Source organism: Brassica napus, chromosome C7, assembly GCF_020379485.1.
Source record: "Brassica napus cultivar Da-Ae chromosome C7, Da-Ae, whole genome shotgun sequence".
Classification (NCBI taxonomy): Eukaryota; Viridiplantae; Streptophyta; class Magnoliopsida; order Brassicales; family Brassicaceae; genus Brassica; species Brassica napus.
In genome coordinates this window covers 37,769,184-37,789,812 of record NC_063450.1, presented here as the reverse complement: position 1 = coordinate 37,789,812, position 20,629 = coordinate 37,769,184, and the positions used below count along the sequence as shown (strand labels likewise).

Here is a 20,629-nt window from a genome sequence, read left to right as displayed (position 1 = left end):
AAGTTCAATAAACAAATCTTTAAACCTTTCAAAAGTTAATGCAACGATGCAAAGGTACATTAACCATAGATGGGCTGGAGTATTAAATTATCTATCTTAACTCAGTTTGCTTATGTATCTTATGTTTATTATCAAAGAAAATCGATAATTCTTTTTCATTGTATCTCAAAAAATTATGGTTTAATAAAATTAAGTTGTGTTCCAAATATATATACCGAAGATAATTATAATGAAAACGTGAAAAGCGATATTTTGTTGTCAAAATCTTACTCACAAAAATATTTTTAAATTTTTTTGTATTTTTACAACTAATTATTTTTATGATTACAATTGACCATCTAATCTATTAATTTAAAGTCCTACTTGAATCTCATGTATGATATTTTAGTTTTGGACTATCAAACATAGGTTGATTTAAACCATGAGTTACTATGTAATATATTAATAAATGAATATCAATGACATTATGTATAGTGGTTACCTTAAATTTGTGACATTCTTTGTTCCATTATTCTTACTTGGTGCAATAAATTTACTTTTGAGTTAAAAATATAGCAAAATGTTTTTTAGATATATACATTTTATTTTGTAATATATAGTTTAAAATTAATATATCATATGTTCTTACACTTTTACAAGTATAATATTGGGTGCTTAGACTTTGTTCCAAAATATAGCAAAATTTTCTTAGACATATACATTTCATTTTGCAATATATAGTTTTTAAAATATTATATCATATGTGCTTACACTTTTACAAGTATAATATTGGATGTTTGTATTTATTTATCTGTTTAAAAATATAGAAACTATATACGAAAATTAAAAAAAACATATCTCTATAATATTATTTGCGAAGTGATTTTTCGCATTCGAGCTCGCACATTAAAAGTTAGAGTGGTTGATATCGTTTATACCCATAATAAATTTTATATATAATTAATAACGAATTTATATTAATAATATTTGATTTATATGTTATATTAGATAATTGATCATAAATAAATGTAATAAAATTGTCGAAAATAAAAACATATTTAGAAAGGAAAGATATATATATATATATATATATATATATATATATATATATATATTGTGTTTTTATCTGAAATAATATTTTATGTTATAATAATTATAAATATATAATTTATACCTAAACATTAATCAAGCAAAAAAAATTGTATAAAAATATATTCTAAAAAATTTCTAGTATGTGAGTGTTTTTAAAATTTCAACACAGTAATAAAAAATATAAATATATATTGATGAAAATATTTTCCATATATAAATAATTTGATATTTAATTTAAAATTTTTTAGAACAAAAATAATAAATTATCATCCTAATTTTTTAATTAAACTAATAAGTATCCTAGTGATATGATATTTTCATGAAATATATATACCAATCTACCTTATTATATGAAATATAAAAATATACATCATATTTTAATTTAATTTTATTTATATTTTGAATATATTTAATTAATATCTAAACAAAATCATCCTTGATTTTTCTATGATTTAGTAAATTTTATTTTTATACCTACTAAATATTATTTTTTTTATCAAATCGATACCATAAAATATTCATATTAAGAAAATATTTCTCAACTACGAAATCTTAAACATACTAAACCTATGTAATTTAATAAAAAAGATTTTGATTTGATCAAATATTTTAATATTAAACAATTATACACAAAATAAATATTTTTAAATATTTTAATCCTTATTTATAAATAATAATTAAACTAAATTTCTTACTGAATATATATATTATTTTCGTGTAATTATAATTTTTTTTACATTTATTTTCAAAAACCAAGAGATAAATAAATTCTCTGTATGAATATATATATTATTTTCGTATAATTATAATTATTTTAATGTTAAAAAAATATTTGAAATTAATAGAATATATATATTGAACTACATCTGACGACAATGTTTTTTAAAAAATCATTCTAAATTATTTTAAAATTATATTCTCCCATTATAATACACATTATAATTTATTAAATCCTATTTCATAGTTTGGATGGCAGATTACCTTTTACACATCCAAAGTGTACATTTGACATTTTAAATAATCAGATTTCTAATTGTATTCATTAATTTAAGATCTAAATTTTATAACTTTATAAATATAATAAAACTAAAAGAGCTATGATAACATATTATATATTACTCCCTCTGTTTTTAAAAACTGTATATTCTAGACTTTTCACATATATTAAGAAAACTCATTAAATATGCATTGTTTTTTGTGAATAACAATTTTTCATAATTTTAAGCCAATAGAAATTCAATAAACACCATTAATTTTTTTGAAACTTACAATTTTTCATAAAATCATACATTGAAAAGGTAAAAAATGTATCTTTTTGAAACAAATTTTTTTTCCAGAACATACATCTTTTAGTAACAGAGGGAGTAGTATATTACAGACCAAACAAAACAACAGCAAACTAGCACAAAATACGTGGGTGATAAGACATGGAAGCTAAGCTTCCACCTAGGCTTGGGCATTTCGGGTATCGGTTAGGTTCGGTTCGGGTATTTCGGGTTTCGGGTAGTTCGGGTAGAGGGCTAGAAGATCCATTTACTACTTGACCTATTTTCGGTTCGGTTCGGATAGTTTCGGGTTCGGTTCGGTTCAGATAGTAAAGCTAGGAACCGGAAGTATCCGGAAAAAAATTCGGTTCTCATTTGGATCCGGTTTGGGTACGGATAGTTCGGGTAGTTCAGATAATTTGGATAAAATATTGGTTATTTAGGGTAAAATATCAAATAATTATGATGATTTAGATAATTTTTTTGGATATTTTGGATTACTACGGATATTTTGGATAAAACTATCGGGTAAGTTTCAGATACTTTCAGGTAGTTTTGATACTTTATAATAATTTAGTTATTCTGAACTATTTTCAGATACTTTTAATAGATTTTTAAATTAAAAATATATATTTAGTTATCTTATATGCATATATAATTAATATTTTTATATATTCGGGTACCCGTTCGGTTCTTGGTTATGTTCCAGTTCGGTTCGGTTATTTCAAATATAAAAATATATGAACCACTTGGGTATTTGAGGGTATTGATCCAGTTCCGATTTTGGGTATTTCGGTTCGGTTTCGGTTTGGTTGTTCCGGTTATTTTGTCCATGCCTCCACCACCGATGACCGCCAATCTGATATTCGCGACCTTGCCGGGACCGGTTTACCAAGCCAATCCACAGCCCCATCGTCTTAGAAACGACCACCGTCGGGGTGTCCTGCGGCCACAACGCCATCTGTAGGAGGAAACGACTTTGAAACCTAGCTGCAGTTTATTCCACTTTTAGTTATAATAAAAGTCATGATCCTCAAATATTATCACATAATCACATTAATCTAATTAACCCAAAAACTTAAAGGAACCTATTCACTACAATCTCCATGACGGTAATTTGCACAATCATAGAGAAGATAGATTAACAAGAAAAATAAAATAAATGGAGAAAAGATATATCAAAAGATGAATCAGTTTACGAAATGCAAAAAATTAGTTTCTCCCCAGAAAATTAGGTTTAGAACCTAATTACATGTTTATGTTTTGAAAAAGAAGATGGCCGATCCAACAACCATGAATCAATTAGTGCAAAAACAACAACCATGAACCAATTGAGGATAAAACTAGGCAAAAATACTATTCAACTAGTGGACTTTGTTTTTCCTGGGGATTGGAATGGTTCGAGCCACTGAAACAGACCACTGAACCTTCTCGGAATACATTGGTTTTCTCTTGAGTGCTTTAGAGCATTTCCAATATAAAATCTTAATTTTTCTTTCAAAAGGATTAACTACATATTGTGAACTTAGTTTTACTCCAATTCAACTCTATTTAGAATTAAAAATGGAGTAAGAAATAAAAAAAAATATTATTCTATTTATGGACTAAATCCATTTTTACTTCTATAGAATGGAAAATATAATTTACTATATGGTGGAAAATAGAATGGGATTGAAACAAATTTGACTCTAAACTCTATGTTGAAGAAATAAACCGAGTAAGATTGGAGATGCTCTTATTCTTGGTTTTTACTTCATTTTGGAGAAGCCCCATCGATTTACTCTAGATAGCTGGTGTGATTATTGGGTTTTCTTAGCCTAGCAGCTTTCAAAACCTGGCAAGACAAATGATGCATGGAAACTCAATAATGCATAGCAAGACAAATATGTGCATGCAAACTCAATCTTTATATATAAAGTAAGCTTTGTATCCCTCGTAGAGTGTCCAGCTCGGATGCCACATCATCAATTCAGTGAAGCTGAACGTGACACGTGTCCTCTTATTGATGCTGTGCGTTTTGTTTCCGACATATCCTTATATTTTTTGGGCTTTCTGCTCATTCCCGTTAGCCGGCCCCATAGACAGCAAGACCAATCACAAATCATAGGGTTTGTGTTCTTCTTCCACAATGAATCTGTCCTTCGTTCTCTGATACCAGCTATGGAGTTTCGAGATGTTTGATTCACGTTAAGAATCACTTTGTGGATCTGCAATGCTTTAGATTTCTAGGGTTCATCGTTTCAGTCCATCTTCTTCCACCGACAGTGGAGCTCCAGCCAGTGACGAATATTGCCGGTCATGGTGGAAGCCATCGTCCGCGTCGAATCAGTTGCAGTTCTTCTCCCCTGCTTTAGAAAGCTAGAAAGCTGGCACCGTTACGAAACTCCCCGCAATCAATCATTGTCATTAACCTTCTAATTGACTCCATCTCCTCACTCTTTCCACAATTTCACATTCAATGCATCCTCTCCCTTCTTCCAGTCGGTTAATCTGCAGCTATAAATATGTTAAGTTTCTTCCAGTAAAATTCATTATTTCATTCCTCTCAATTCTTAATTTGGATCTGTTCTTAAAGAGAGACTTAAACAGTTCATGAGCGAAGAACTGTCGGTGTCCTCTGTTTTGATTTTTTATCACGAAAAGGCAGAAAGTTTATTACTTGGATTGTTGTTGTTTGATTTTATAATAATTGTATTTGCTTTGTGAGCTCATGGTGGTTATACAATTACAGGTATTTAATCTGACGGAAGTGAAACCCCATGAATTTGTACGTTACGGTTTGCTGTGTTTGGAGACGTTTGCAGCGAACGGAGATGAATCCGCAAGAGAATGAAGAGAATTGATCCAGATCATGGTGAGTAATATATATCTTCAACCTTTAGCAATGGGAATTGGTTTTATCAAGTTTGTGGCAATGACGTTGTGTTCTTGATTGTCTTGATGAGAAACACAATATTGCTTTGTCATCTCTAGAGATTATTCATTCCAAATTATAATAACAATATATGGGAATGATAGTGCTTTTTTGTTTTAGTAGATGTAATTACGTACCTTTAATTAGTCTCAGAAGCAATTTTAGACTAACGATTGAGTTTCAGCTGTTGAAGTCAGACGCAAAACTTGCCAACCATTTAGTTTCTGTAAGGAAAGCTTATTGTTTACTCATTGATTCATCAATTGAAGAACAGATTGCTTCCTCTATGTCTTTTCCTGCTGCGAAAGGTTTTTGTTTTTGGTATCTACATTTTAACTTACAAAATCACTTTTTTTTTGTCTTTTAGCAGGCCCAGAAGAAGCACAAGTATGATGGTGTGGAACCGTAGAGGCCGTACAAAGAAACGATGAGGAAGATAGAAAAAAGACATGGATAAATCAAAGAAATGGCTTTTGATAAAAGGTAAAGCTTCCTTTGTTTGTTTCAGAACCTAAAGGTTCAGACTATTGCAGCGTTTTTCTACCATTAAATATTAATTGCTTATCATCACATTGTATGCAGTCTACTGTGCATGGAGTTATGTCAGATGATGTTGCTCGGTTTTTTAATCTGCTCACCACTACTCAGTTTTGGGCTACCATGGCTTATCTCAGCCGAGAATATTGAAAAAGGTAATGCGTTTTATTTCTTCATTGAAATGAATGTCTCTCTACCTTTATTAGTTATTGTATACTCATATATAACCAAGAAAAACGTATATTGAGTTTGTAAGCTTTGTTAGGCGATGTTGGGCCATCACGAAAAGTATGGAGAATGAGATAGTAGTTGAAGCTTTTATGAACTTCAGAACCCATAAAAGGTAATGATCGAGGTTCATCATTTGTAACGGTGCATCAAGTTCCTCCATCTCTGATCTCCCTAGCTGTTTCCATTGGGTAAGTCTTGCAATATGTTTGTCTTTTTTCTTTATTCATTTACAAGAGAATAGTCGAGATTGAGAGTTGATTCTTTTGATGATTGCACTCAAAAGGACTTAAACAAGCCACTGATTATTGCTGACAAAGAGTTGGAGGCAAGGGAGTAAGACTAGGAAGTGATGCAGCTCCTTATGTGAGAAACATACCAATATAAGTTTTATTGACTGAGCACTTATTGACTGAGCTCGCTTTCGTATCAACGTAGTGGCGGTTTTTATCATCTACTTATATCTTACTTAGTGGCAGCCAAAACCGACATGGAGGTTTTGTGAGAGGTGGTTAAGGCAGAGGCCAAGCTGGTGGTTAAGGCAAAGCTATCTAGGGTATCAGCCAAGCTGGTGGTTAAGGCAAAGCTATCTAGGGTATCAGCTGTAGTTGTATATCTACTTAGATAGAGAGGACACAAAAGAGGATAAATACAAAACAGAGATCTGCAGTACTTTGATGAATTAGAAGGTAGATTTGATGTGTAGTTTTCTCACAAACTGGAAACATCAACAAACTACCTTTGTCTAAATATAAAAAGGCTTAACAGCAAGTAGGGTCCAATCATATTTACTAATACATAAGCCCATATGTAGAAAGAGCATACGAGTGTACACAAGGATTTGATCTATGTGTTTATGTATACAGTATTCTTTCTAGACCACGATTCTTCTTTAATCTTCTTCTCTGAATATTCTTCTACTCAAGTCATTAGAAAATTATCAGTTACAGTACTACTTTGGAAGAATCGTTTTACATCAATTGATATGTTAGCTGCAAACAGTAAGTTTACAGCATCTTACGAACCCACCGAATTCGTATATTGAATCAAAAATGCACCCACTACAACTTAAAAAAAAATTTCGATCCTATTTCCAGTGTTGTAGACACAACAATACAATGATTTATGCCCTAACGACTTCTTCGTATCAAACTACCGTTGGTCGAAGGTTTATATGCTTATCAAAGTTTTTTTTTTTTTGCTTATCAAAGTTCTTTATGAACTTTACTAAAAAGTTTATTGGTTTAAATTCATTTTCAAAATCTTTTTGTAGCATCATCTATGATTTTAAAGTAATTATTGGTTTGAATCTACTTTTATAACTTTATATTATAGTAGAAGGCTATAATAGATAATTAATTTCATAATAATATACTTACAAAATCATGTTCAAAATAGCTATTCAGTGTCAGTATTACTTGATCCGAAAATGTAGTACACAATATATCTATTAAAAATATAATATTATGAATAAAATAACAATATTTCATAAATAATTACTAATAAAAATTATTTTTTTGTCATCCAAAAAAAAACAATGTACAAAGATCATTTTCAAAAGGTAATCAAATAAAAATAAAAAAACAACCAATTATTCTCTAAAAATTAACAATAATATTTGTTTAATAATCTAAACCAGTTTGGATGATATGGTTTATTTGAATTTTTTTATAATAAAATGTGTATATTCTTAAATAATAATTTCTTTTGATTGTTATGTTATTTAACTAGCTTTAGAAACAAAATTTAAATTTTTATATTATCTACATTAATAGGTTTGAAAACGTATAAAAGACAAGAAAAGTAACTATGGATTAAAAATATATATATACATACATATAAGAATGAAAATAATTCATGATTTATACATTGAATTTCAGCTGTAATACAAGTATTTTACTTATTTTTATAATAAATGTAAAATTATCATTAAAAAGGTAAAATAATTTTTAAAACATTTATTTTTAATAAAAACAACAAAAACAAATAGTAAAGATTAACTTTATTTATAGTTAATTACCAAAAAAAACTTTATTTTTAGTTTAGAACAAACGAAATATTCTTACAAAACATATTCAACCTTATTTTTGCCCGCTTGTAAGACATATTCAACCTTAATATCTTATAAAACAAACCAACTTCATAATTCTTCAATTTCACATGCAACACATCAAATTCCTTCTCCAGTTATTAAGAAGTATTTTGAAAGCAATAAAAGTTAATACAAAAAGATTAGCATTTATTTCTTATTGGATTCTTCAACAGTATGGATAAAAAAAAAGATTAAAACAAATAGAAACATATGAAAATTGCTTTAAAAAATACATATAAATATACTATTAGGCAGGAGTACGCTGCACTACAATTAGTATAAAACTCACTAATTGTTTGGTCGATAAAATATTACTAAACCGAGACGAAGATAACAAAACCAAAAAGAAATTGATCCAACAACATATTCAGCTACTTAAAAACATTACATATGTTCATCAAATCCATACAAGGCCACATTAACAAACGTAAGCCTAACATACGTTCAAACTTACATATCTAACAACGTGAAATCCACCATCTCTTTCAAATATCTCATAATATAAAACAATCAATACAACATGAAACTAAATAATACCTAATAAACAATTCTTTTACAATTCTGTTCAAATAGAAATCACACATAAGCCAAATCTCGCGCGTAGCGCGGACCGACCCTAGTAATGCATAAATGCAAGTTAAGAAACTAAAATAAACTAAAAGTGGTAAATGTAGAACCATTAAAAACCCGTTAAAGCATAAGATATATATGAGTTACTTAAGAAAAAGATAAAACAGCTACCCTGTTTTACTCTCCTTGGATAAGAGGGTAACTAAAAACTCCATTGTCCATTTCCCCTATCCACATTTTTAGGTTACCGTAAGTATACTAAGCATATAAATTATGTTCTTAGTTTTTTTTTTGTAACTGATATGTTCTTACATTTTTTTCTTTGTACTTTGATGCAGTGTTACTGATAATCCTTATATATGTCCAATTGGAACCGAAGAAGACTGCAAGGGGACTCTGCCTGAGACAACGTCACGTACATTGAACAGTACAAAGTAAGTAAAACTAAAATGTGAAATCTATTTTTTAGAGCAAAAAAATGGTAACGATGTCCCTTTAGACTAATTTATACTACTTTATGTCCTATTAGACTAATTTTTTCCAAAATAACAGTAATGCCCTTAAAATTGTAATTTTTTTAAAAAGATATATATTGAGTTCGACAAGGGGGATCGATCGATCCCACTTTACAAGTTATAGTGGATCGATCGATCCCGATCATTATTCAGAACAAAAAAAACGCGAAATATATACTGATCGACCTGGTCCATTTCACTCGATCGGCGAAGGTCGATTTACACATATCGACCGATCTGTAAGAATAGATCGATCAATCCCGTGCCGAGGAAAGAATCCCAAATCGATTTTTTTGGTTTTGTATGATTATATCCGGATTTATTCCCACTTGATTTGAACCGACCAAGCATGATTTCAACTCTTTAAACTCGATTTCTCTGGGATGGAAGTGAATATTCTCAAATATTCTCAAATATTTGAATTTCTAAAAATAGGAATTTGAATTTCTAAAAATAGGACACGCCTCTTCAAGAATGTTCCATCGACAACAACCAGTAGCACCCCTTTGAATTTGTATTTCTAAAAATAGGAATGAAAGTGAATATTCTCAAATCGATTGGTCGTTTTTTTTTTGTTTTTTTTTGTTTTTTTTTTTAAAAATCGATTTTTTTTTAAAGTATAAAAGTGAATATTCTCAAATATTTTGTTTCCATATTTTTAGGAACTGATTTCTTATCCGTAGAATACAACTAATATGTAGAAATCAGTTTCTACAGTTTTTAAGAATTATAGTAATGTTTAGAATTTGATTTCTACATGTTTTAGATTTATAGTAAATATGTAGAAGTCGGTTTCTACATGTTTTAGAATTAGATTAATGTGTAGATTTTGATTTCTAAGAATTTTAGAATGGTAGGTTAAGCGCGGAATGTGTATTCTACATATTTGTAGAATACTCCTATTTACGTAGATCACGTATTCTAAACATTGTAGATTCAATGAAAAAAGTAGATTTCGTTTTCTACTTCGTAGAATGTCATTTCTACTTTTTTAGAACATAATCTGAAATTTATAATTTTAACTTTTTTATAACTGGAAAATATACCATTAAGTTCATATAGGTATTTTAACAAATGTTACTATTTTTCCAAATTTTTTTTGTTTGTAAAACTATTTATTAAAATTATTTTCATAAATATTAAAGGGTATTATAGGAAAATATGACACAAAATATAGATTAGTCTAAAAGGACATAGTTACTATTTTTTTGCTCTAAAAAAACAGTTTTCCCAACTAAAATTTCAACTTAAGAAAAACAAAGATAAATATCTGAAACGTAAGCAAAAATGGGTTAATTATCGGGTAAAACAGGGACGCTAGTTTTATTTTGCTGTTGTTAGCATGACTTTGGTTTAAGCCCTACCTGTGTGTTGCTTGTTTATTACTGGCTTTGATTTTGAGATAAGACTAACTGAAAGTGTTCAAAAGAAACGTGCTTTATTTCTCTCTTTTATTTTTCCTTTACCTGAATTATGTTCTGTGTTTTGTTTTGAAATGAGAAAGAAATGTGGATCTCTAAAGAGTTTTGATGGTCCGGTGGAAACGGTTCTTGTGTTGTATTTGTGCTTTTAAGTTTGTGATTGTTATGTTTTCTCTGGTTTCTGCACCAGAAAGATTTTTTGTTCTATGCTTTGTTGTGTTTGAGCTTTGAAGATCTTTGATGCTGTTTACTATAATTTTCTTTATCATATGTTAATTTTGATATTGCCAATGGGTTGCTTTAGATCCAGGGCCGGTTCATTGGAGGGGACAAGCGGTGCGACCGTCCCGGGTCCAAGCCCGTGTCCCTTCGTATAATACTAATTAAGGGGCCTAATTTTTTTATAAATCTATATCTTTATATATATAAAAAATATAAATATAATAAATAAAATTGAAAAGGACCCAAAATTATTTGATATGTATATAGTTTTATTTTCATTACAAAATATACAAAATATTACTGATTAAATTTTAAAAATATTTTAAACATTATCTATATATAAATTTTAGAGGGTAAATTTTTTTTTTCTTGCCCTAGGGCCTCTAACAGTGTTGAGCCGACCCTGTTTAGATCTATCATCTATGTGTCTCACAAAGTCACGGAATGTGTACTGCTACAAGTTGTGAATCAAACTAGCTAATTTTAGAATGAATACATTCTGTTAAAGCTTATATAAAACCAAAATATTTAATTATCACAAAACTCTGCATTGATATGAAAATAAGTACTTAGTTTTAAATTTAAACATTTGTCTTTTATATATATATATATATATATATATTACAAAACCCAGAATGTTACATTACAGTTTACAACTTCAAAAAGAGTTTCCGTGGTTTCTATCAAATACGACGAAACCAATGCATCTAAGTTCTTGTACATATTGATGTGCTCAAATTATCTCCAAGAGCAACTCTCTCAAATAAGAGATCGATTGTAGTACTTGAGTATTGTATCTACAAAAACTCAATATCTCACACAATAGATTTAAGTTTCAGATCAAATTAGGTCAAAATATACAAAGTAGTAAATAAGAAAGCAGTAAATAGAGAAGTTTGTTTGTGATGAATGAAGTGATGCTAGACTTAGGGTTTCATTCAGGTTATCGGAACTATAATCTATAGATGCTAAACCTTGATCCTAGAACTCGAATTCAATAAGCAAGTAATCCAGCTCTCGCATACAATTACTAATCAGATGACTAAGTCTTTGTTCCAGCTCTCGCATGTGAACAAGAAATGAGTGTCGATCGTTTGACTAGGTACCGATCGATACTTCCTTAGACAAGAATTAACGACCTAATCGATATATTCATTTTATGCCTAGACCAGCTCTCGCATGTATATAACAACCTAGCTTAACATAATTACTATCAGGTAAAAAACTCACTTTCATGATTGTTTATAACCTCAAGTACAAGGTTCTAGTTAGCTACTCTAGAACACAAGCAATATGATCAATTTTGTGAAGGATCTAATAAATCACCCTAGCATTTCTATAATTCAACAGTTCATCAATACTCTAGAGAACGCAAATCTAACAGGTGGATCTATTCATATATGATAGTTATCACATAAATCATAAAATGAATAGATGAATAGATGAATAGATATAAAATAAATAAAACCAAAACCAAAGACAAATCAGTTACATGAGGACTCTAAAGGAGTGTCTCCCTTCTCTCCTAATCTAAATACTATGAATAAAATAAAGTAAAGAAAGTGTATCTGTCAACAATGGCTTAGAAAACTATATAAATAGGATTAAAGTCGGCCATGGGCAATCTTGTAATTTGTGGTGGCTTTTGGGCTTAAGTCGGTCTTGAAATATACTCGGCCCGTCTACTCACATCAGTGTCGAGCGACACCAAGGGCTTAGTGTTGATCGACACTTCCTCATATCCTCGACAGCCTCCTTTCGCGAGTCAGACAGACCACTCTTCAATAAAATGATCATAAATTTAGATCTAACCATCAGATGGACCTCAAACCAGTGGCATTAGAAATATAACTCAACGTTATATCTTGAGTCAAAAGATGGGCTCCATCGCACCATGGGAAAGTATCCATCCATAGTTAAAATTCTGATGCATTTGTGCAGTTCTACGCCTCAAAAAGCTTCATAATCACCAAAGTTCTCCAAAACGTACTTGAATCTGCAAATATTCTAAAACAAACTCAAAACACATATAACAGACTCTAAATATGACATATACCATAGTCTAAAAGTGGTATACCATTTCACATTTCATTATCGAAAAAGTGTCAAAGACTCTCTAAAATGTATCCTACTCATGTCTACTGAAATAGTGACAAAGTGGTACCGACATAGATAAAAAGAAACATATAATAATAGACAACTAGGTTAAGACCCACAACATTATACATCCAAATGATTTTTACATATTATTATTTATTTTGCATTCATTTACGTATTATGTATATAATTAAATTAAAGTAAGCACATAAATCAAAACATTAGCTCTTGTTTATTTACAATAATTGTTTTGTTAATTAAATCAAAACAATCATTTTATTTATTTTATATAGTATATAAATAAATTTCAATTGTATTGACATAAATATGTTTTACGTGTGATGTATGTAACTATATAATTATATATTTTTGTGTGTATTTTGTGTAAGCTTTTGCAAGAAAAGTGTATAATAATAACTTTTATTAAAAAAAAAACGTTAGAGTGTAGGGATTATGTATGTTAAGATTAATTATGTTTAATATGTTCCTGTTTATATTAATAGGTTACAGCATATAAGGTGTAGGTGGTGTTTTCGTAGCATGTTTTTTGATAATTCTAAGTCCATAATTGTCATGTTAATTGTGGGTTGCTATAATTTGGATTCTCAAAAATGGGCTTGTGGTTATTATGATTATCATTTGAATGAATAAATTGATTTTTATATGATTGCATTTCATTATGGTTTAGTAAAGCTGAATATTATATTGAAGAGATGAGTAAAATAGTAAAAGTGTAAATCTTATTGTTTATATTTTTTAATTTATATTATAAAGTAAAATTTAAATGTATAGTAATAAAATTACATTTCAATTTGTTTATGATCGTTATTTAGCTGTAAAGAAGATATCTTCGATGCATAAGTAATCCATGATTTTTGAAGCCAGTTATATTTAGTTCACTATTGTGTAAGTGATTTTAGTTTATTTTTATTTTTCTATTAGGTTCTTAAATTTTACAGTTTTAATTTAATATTTTGTAGTTTTTTTTGTAAATTAATAACATAATTTTTACAGTTCCTTCATATGATTTTAACTTCAATTTTTTTTGCTTTGAAAATTGTATTGATCATTTGTAAAATGTAAATAACTAAATATATGAATTTTAATATTTTATTGTAGATTTAGTAGGGAAAATTATATGTATTGTAACTAACTCAAAATTTGCATAGGTTTAAATTTTCATAATTTCTTTATTTATTCTATACGGTTTTGTTCTTCCTTTATGGGTAAATATAAATATGCCTAATTTCATATGTGCAGAGTCTAATTAGTGGTTTCTCTAATTTTATAAGCCGTTTAAGTTTTTTTTCCTCCAGAGCGTAAGACAAAGAGCTTTGTAGTACTGGTTAACAGCACGTCGATTTTAATGTTTGATCTCAAACCTCTCGTCATTCTAAACTTTAAACTAACTAAATTTAGGATAAATTATTGACCATATATAAACTTAAAAGAAAAATTGGCGGGGGAATCAAATAAATTGTTCAATTGCTAGTTGACTATCGTAAGAATAATATTATTGTATAGACCTAAATCAAAGTTTGGTGGCATAAATAACAGAGCCTAAAAGGAGACCAAATAATTTAAGTGGTAAAGTATTTGATGATGTCGTGGGTTTTCTATTTTTTTATTGGTTTTAGTTATATTATTTTAGTTTTTTTCTGTCAATGTATTTTTTTATTTTATGCAAGATTTTGATTAGTATTTTTAAAATTTTAATATGAATTATATATCATTTCATTAAACCAAAGGAATAATTATACTAAGCATTGTTTTTAACTCTAATTTATACTTTCTCAAAAAAACTATATTTTATACTAATAATTAAATTTATTTTTTATACTTTTACAGTTATGGTCTAGTAAGGTGCTTAAGCCAAGCCGAATCCAAATCCTTCACCTAATTTGTAGAAATTAGAAACTACACCGAAAACAATAAGATGACCTTGCTAAGACACGAATATGGGCCAAGCCTACAATATTAAAAAGGTAGCTGCATCATGGCAACCATGTTTAGATTTCTATCTGCTTAAACTGTAAAAGAATCAGAAATGAGAATCAGAATTTACAGAGTTTTTGTGTTTGTGAAAATATAAATTTAACCTATTTTTGTTTATATTTAAAACCATACATTCGAAAAGTGTAACTCTAATTATCAAAATTATTATATTCTAAGAATTAAACCTGAGCATTACAAAATTTGTTCTCAATTTTTGGACGTCGGTTTATAATACATGTATATCCTTGAAATTAACAGAATGTCTTTCATGTCTTCATGCATCTGTTTAGCTTCAGAACCCCTTTCACAAAACCTAAAAAGGAGGAGGATAACATTTTATTAATGAGTAGTATTCATATATGCCAGAAAACAACAATTTTTTTTATAGAAATCAAAGAGCAAAAAAAGAAAAGAAGAGCTCTCACTTATCATAAATCTGAAAGTGCTTGCACTGACTGCAGACCCAACGATTCAAGATAACATCAGCATACAACAATATGTGCAAGAAGTTTGCAAGAAGTTTCATCAATTGTCTCACCGAGCTGGAAACAAAAGCTAAGAGCTGTATAATAATACTGCTTATGTAATCACATTTATTTTTATGTAATCACATTTGGTCATCAAAAGAAACTGTTAGAAAGAAGAAAACGTAAAAGATCAAGTTACTCACAGTTTTCAACCAATTGAATACTGTCAAGCTAACACATCTTTCTTTTGTAGATGGAGAACTGATATCACGTATGGTTCAAGACAAGATTCTCATAGTGAAGAAAGTGAAACTGCAAGTAGAAAAAAACTTTAAAGATGACTTTGAAGGTCAAGTAGGGAATCAAGGTGCTGGAAAAAAAGGATGTGAAGAGGTCCAGAGGGTTAGATTGTCTCTCAACAACTGCATAATAAGAGTGTTGGCTTTGTAGGATTTTCTCCCAGTGTGTGAAGCGCAATGATGGCTTCTTCAAATGCCTAAAGTTGAATCAAAACATCAACACATATAAATTGAGGGCGACTCGTGTAGGATATAATCATCTCCCTTGAGCATACATCTCGTGAAACACATCAAATTTCAGTATTCTAGGTGATTGATCAAAAAATAAGAGAAGATCATACCTTAAATCTTTCATAGAGATAAGAATGAAAACACCAAGGTGTGAGAAGACCAGAGGCGTATGGACATTGTATAATCAGAGAGCGTTGACGGAACCGCCTGCCGGGCTTCAAGTCAACAAGATTGAGAAAGTGATGAAATTTCACTGAAGTCTATATATATAGGTTCAGATTCGTAAGCTTCGAGGAAGACGATCTTCTTCTTGAATGCGAGTCAGTGGAGTCGTGGTTTGATGGAGTCAATGAGAACGTAAAAGCCATAAATTGAATGTAAGTACACCGTTGCGCCTTCGTCTGGTAAAATTCCAAGTCGGAGAAAGAAGAAGAGTTTCGGTGAAGGGAGACACGTGCCGTGTTCACAAGAAACTACTTTCTGACGTGGATCCTAGGTGGCGCAACATGAGAGAAGAAAACTCTTTTATAATAATAGATATAGATGTTAATATAAATATTTGTTATCGAGATTTTCTACTTATATGATCTTATTAACATTTATATACTTTTTGTAAGAAAACTTTACACCGTTAATCTCAAAAATTTCAATATGAGATTTTTTCAATGCAAATTTCAAAATTAAAATATTAAGGTCTCAATATTTTTTCAATGAAAATTTCAAAATTAACATATTTATGTATAATTTAATTTGAACAATGTTAATATATACATATATATATATATATATATATATAATATGAATATCTATTAAACGAAATTTCATATTCATACGATTTTATCTTGTTATAAAAAAACATTTTAACCACTGATCACAAAATATAACTTTTAACATTTTTAATAGTTTATAGTCGTTTTAAAAAATTCAGAAATATAACATATAAGAAAAAATTATAATTTTTTTTATTATATAGTTAATGTGATTATTTAATTTTTTTAATAGTATAAAATTAGACAAAAAGAAAGGAGGATATAAAAATTGTTAACAAATCTTTATTATTCATAATCATTAATTGTCATATATGTTAATTATTTAGATAATTACGTTGTTTATTTAGAAAAGAATGGATAATATTCTTTTGTAAACTACTAACCAATTTGATAATTAGTTTAATTAAAAAATATAATATATGTTTAGATGAACCAACTTATTTTACTATGAATTCTAAGAATCATTCATATGTGTATACAAAAAAAAGTCGTAGTTTTTCAATTAATATATAAGAGATGATATATACAAAAACTCTTAAGAAAATGATTCCTTTCGATGAGTTATACAATCATACTAAAGTAGTGTTGTTTTGGTTTTAGCCAGACAGCTTTTGTCACTGATACGACCCCCGGAAATATTTGATGCATGTACTGATAACTGATGTACCAATCTTTTTCATTTTCAACCGGGAAGATCTCTAGGGTGAAAAATAAAAGTATTTTGGTTTGTTCTGTTTGTAATTCTCACAATATTTCTTTAATATTTTAATCGGATGCGAAGCACTCTTTTTTTTTTAATGAACTATTGGGACATTTCCAACCTATAACACGATTTTAGTGTCAAAATTACACTATTTCAGTGTAGTTTTAGTACTAAAATTGTTTTATTCTCCAATCACAACACCAAACTTCACTTTAAAAATTATTTTATAATATTATGTGTATTTGTATTTTTTATTTGTCATTTATTTAATTGTCTATTATATTAATAAAATAAATGAATAATGTTTTAGTGGAGTAAATCGTGTTTTAGTGCGATGAATAGTGTTACACCAAATTTGGTGTGCAATTATAGTGTTACACTAAAATGGTGTGATTTTTAGTGTTGGTTGGAGAGGGTTTTAGTGTCAAAATCATACGAAAATAAAGTTTTATTACAAAACCTCTGAACTTTCTTCGAATTTAATTACGATCCTCTGTTAATAAGTAACTAGATTCTGACCCGCGCGGTTGCGCAGATTATTTATATTTATAGTTTATGTTTTTAAATTACAATTTTATGGTTTGATGATATTTTATAAAATTTGGCTCGTGTCGAAATTGTATTTTCTAACTTTAGGTTTGGTTTCGGTTCGGTTATGGGTTTTGGTTTTTGGTTTTTGGTTCAAGAAATATAGTAATAGTTGGGTTATTTATTAATTTGAGTTTGATTTGAGTTTTGTTATTTTGGTTTTGGTTTGTTTCAAATAATAATGTTAAAACTCGATAAAATCTTGAGTTCTTCGACCACGGGGGTCTAAATAGGGATATGAAATTTTCGATCTTGATTCTGATTTAGACAGCTATATTTTTTTTACATTTTCTGGTTTTTATTTTGCGTTATCGACAGTTTTTATACTTTAAATATGTCGGTATATCTAAAGTTATATACCAAGTCAGAATATACTAATATCATTCTGAAATAATAAATATTTTTAGTCTATATAAGGATTAGGTATGTAACCTGCAGTTGAGCATTTTGAATACAATTATAATTATTTATATTTTCTTTATATTATAAGCAGTTCATGTAGTGTTACAGTTCCCTAATCTTTTCAAATGCATCAACCATCTCCAACACATTTTTTTCATTTTCTTGTTCCTTGTTTGTGTACCTCGCAACCTTCCATAAGAGCTAGGTCAAACCTCTGACCTTATATCCCCTAGGTTGCTAACTTTTTTTTTGTATGTGTGAGGTTTTAGGGACATAAGAGTATGTATACATATTTGATCAAAAAAGAGTATGTATACATATATTCGACTGAGTTTTAAAATTACTTTGTTGAATCAGTTTCTTCCCTAATACATACAACCTTCTTATCAATGATTTAAGAATCCTATTTAGCTTGTGAACATAAATGTTGTTTCTTTTCTATATATCTACTCATGAATAACCATTCTTTCTCTCTATTCAAACAATTAAATGGCTCTACCAGCTTGATCACATACATATATAATATTAATAATAAGGGAATGTACATATAAATATAAGATATATACAGCAAGAATGCTCCCTTTCACGCATTTCCTCTAAGCCTCCACGTTAGAGAGATAGCAAAGACCGATCAACACAGTTACACTACCCAACCTGAACCTTTTCGTTTCTTTTGTAAATTCACGTAATGACCAAAACACCTCACACCTGTCTCATAATTTCAGTGGCTGTCTATGCTCATCAGTCTCCTTCGCATAGTAATTACATCCACCTGTATTACTGCTCAAAAACAGACCAATGCTGAATCTCATTAGTTTCCTTTGTTTTCATGAACCTCTTTCAATCTTAAAGCGGAGGCTTGAGCAAGAAAAGAGTACACTTTTGTTTAGTTGTCCTTGAGGGCGAGTTGTTAAGCAAAGCAGCACAAGTAGGTTGGAACAATATTGTATACTTTCTTGCAGCTCTATTGGCTTCTCCATAAGACAAATATCAAGAATGAAAACACAAACATACATATTAGCACATATATTATGGGAGTATGAAAACAGAGTAATAAATCATAATAGCATACTCACACTTTCATGTAACAATACACCATAAAAAAAAATTGATTTCCTGCAAAAATAAACATTCACCAGAAAAATGTGAAGTCTTTAACTTTGTAACTATTGGATGTTCAACTACAATTCAGAATAGCATCTTTATAACACTCATAACGTTGCAACAAAACTGAGTCTGGCCACAAATATAACGGATATAAACTTGACCAAAAACTAAAACTTTATAATGACCCATACTCGACAACGTAAGCAACTTGATCCAAGTTAAATAATAATTCCAATTTAGATCGATAATAACCTGAATCATGTGAAAGGTTTGACGGAGGAATCATCAATTAGGTAACGACGTTACTCGAATCATCAATATCCACCTGATGGTTGCTCGTTTTTTCACTGTTCTTCAAAGCTTGACGACGACAAACTTTTTGTAGAATGTTATTTAATTTAATAGGTTTAATTTAGGTATTCTGAACCAATTGGTTTAATTAAATTTAATCGGTCAACATATAGAATATTGTAAGCATGTTTTTAAATTAAATCACAACATGTTCAATAGGTCCAAATATAAAACATGCCACAGTATTTTTAAATAGGACTCTATTTTAATAGAATAGATTATATAATACGTTATTGCTATATACTTAACCAGTATACATGTATTTTAAGTCATGTCAATTAATGTAAAAAAGCAAACTGAATAGTATATCTGGTAACAATAATAGGAATATTAAAGAACTAGTATTCATAGTCTAAAGTTTGTAAGCATCATACAGCCATTGTGAAAAGAAACTGAATAAATGATAAATGTTGAGGCCTGAGTTGTCCTAATTGCTTTCGTGCATCCAACTTCCAGGAACCTTTTTGGGTCCCTAGAGAAGATTTTATTTTATACTCCTTCCGTTCCTAAAAGATGTATGTCTTGGAAAAAAAATTTATTTTAAAAAGATACATTTTTCACTTTTTCAATGTATGATTTTATGAAAAATTGTAAGTTTCAAAAAATTAATGGTGTTTATTGAATTTCTATTGGGTAAAAATTATGAAAAATTGTTATTCACAAAAAACAATGCATATTTAATGAGTTTTCTTAATATATGTGAAAAATCTAGAATGTGCATCTTTAAAAAACAGAGGAAGTATTAATTTTCTTTTTTATAATTATCTGTGGAGCACATATTTCT

General features: G+C 29.1%; 2 long non-coding RNA genes across 5 annotated transcripts; one reads left to right on the top strand and one right to left on the bottom strand.

Annotated features, from left to right (window-relative positions):
* The first annotated feature begins 4,369 nt into the window (after positions 1-4,369).
* LOC106436570 lies at positions 4,370-6,911 on the top strand. 3 transcript variants are annotated; one of them, XR_007326576.1, is made up of 6 exons: positions 4,370-4,842; positions 5,068-5,190; positions 5,627-5,733; positions 5,833-5,942; positions 6,053-6,206; positions 6,302-6,911. It is a non-coding gene; the product is annotated as an uncharacterized LOC106436570 (long non-coding RNA). The 3 variants fall into 3 exon arrangements; XR_001287153.3 differs by having other exon boundaries at positions 4,371-4,842; positions 5,621-5,733; XR_001287152.3 differs by having other exon boundaries at positions 4,374-4,842; positions 5,618-5,733.
* Positions 6,912-15,019: 8,108 nt separating this feature from the next.
* Positions 15,020-16,521, bottom strand: LOC125590703. 2 transcript variants are annotated; one of them, XR_007326709.1, is made up of 3 exons: positions 16,035-16,411; positions 15,353-15,890; positions 15,020-15,240 (listed from the first exon to the last, which is right to left on the bottom strand). It is a non-coding gene; the product is annotated as an uncharacterized LOC125590703 (long non-coding RNA). The 2 variants fall into 2 exon arrangements; XR_007326708.1 differs by having other exon boundaries at positions 15,353-16,521.
* Between the last annotated feature and the right edge of the window lie 4,108 nt (positions 16,522-20,629).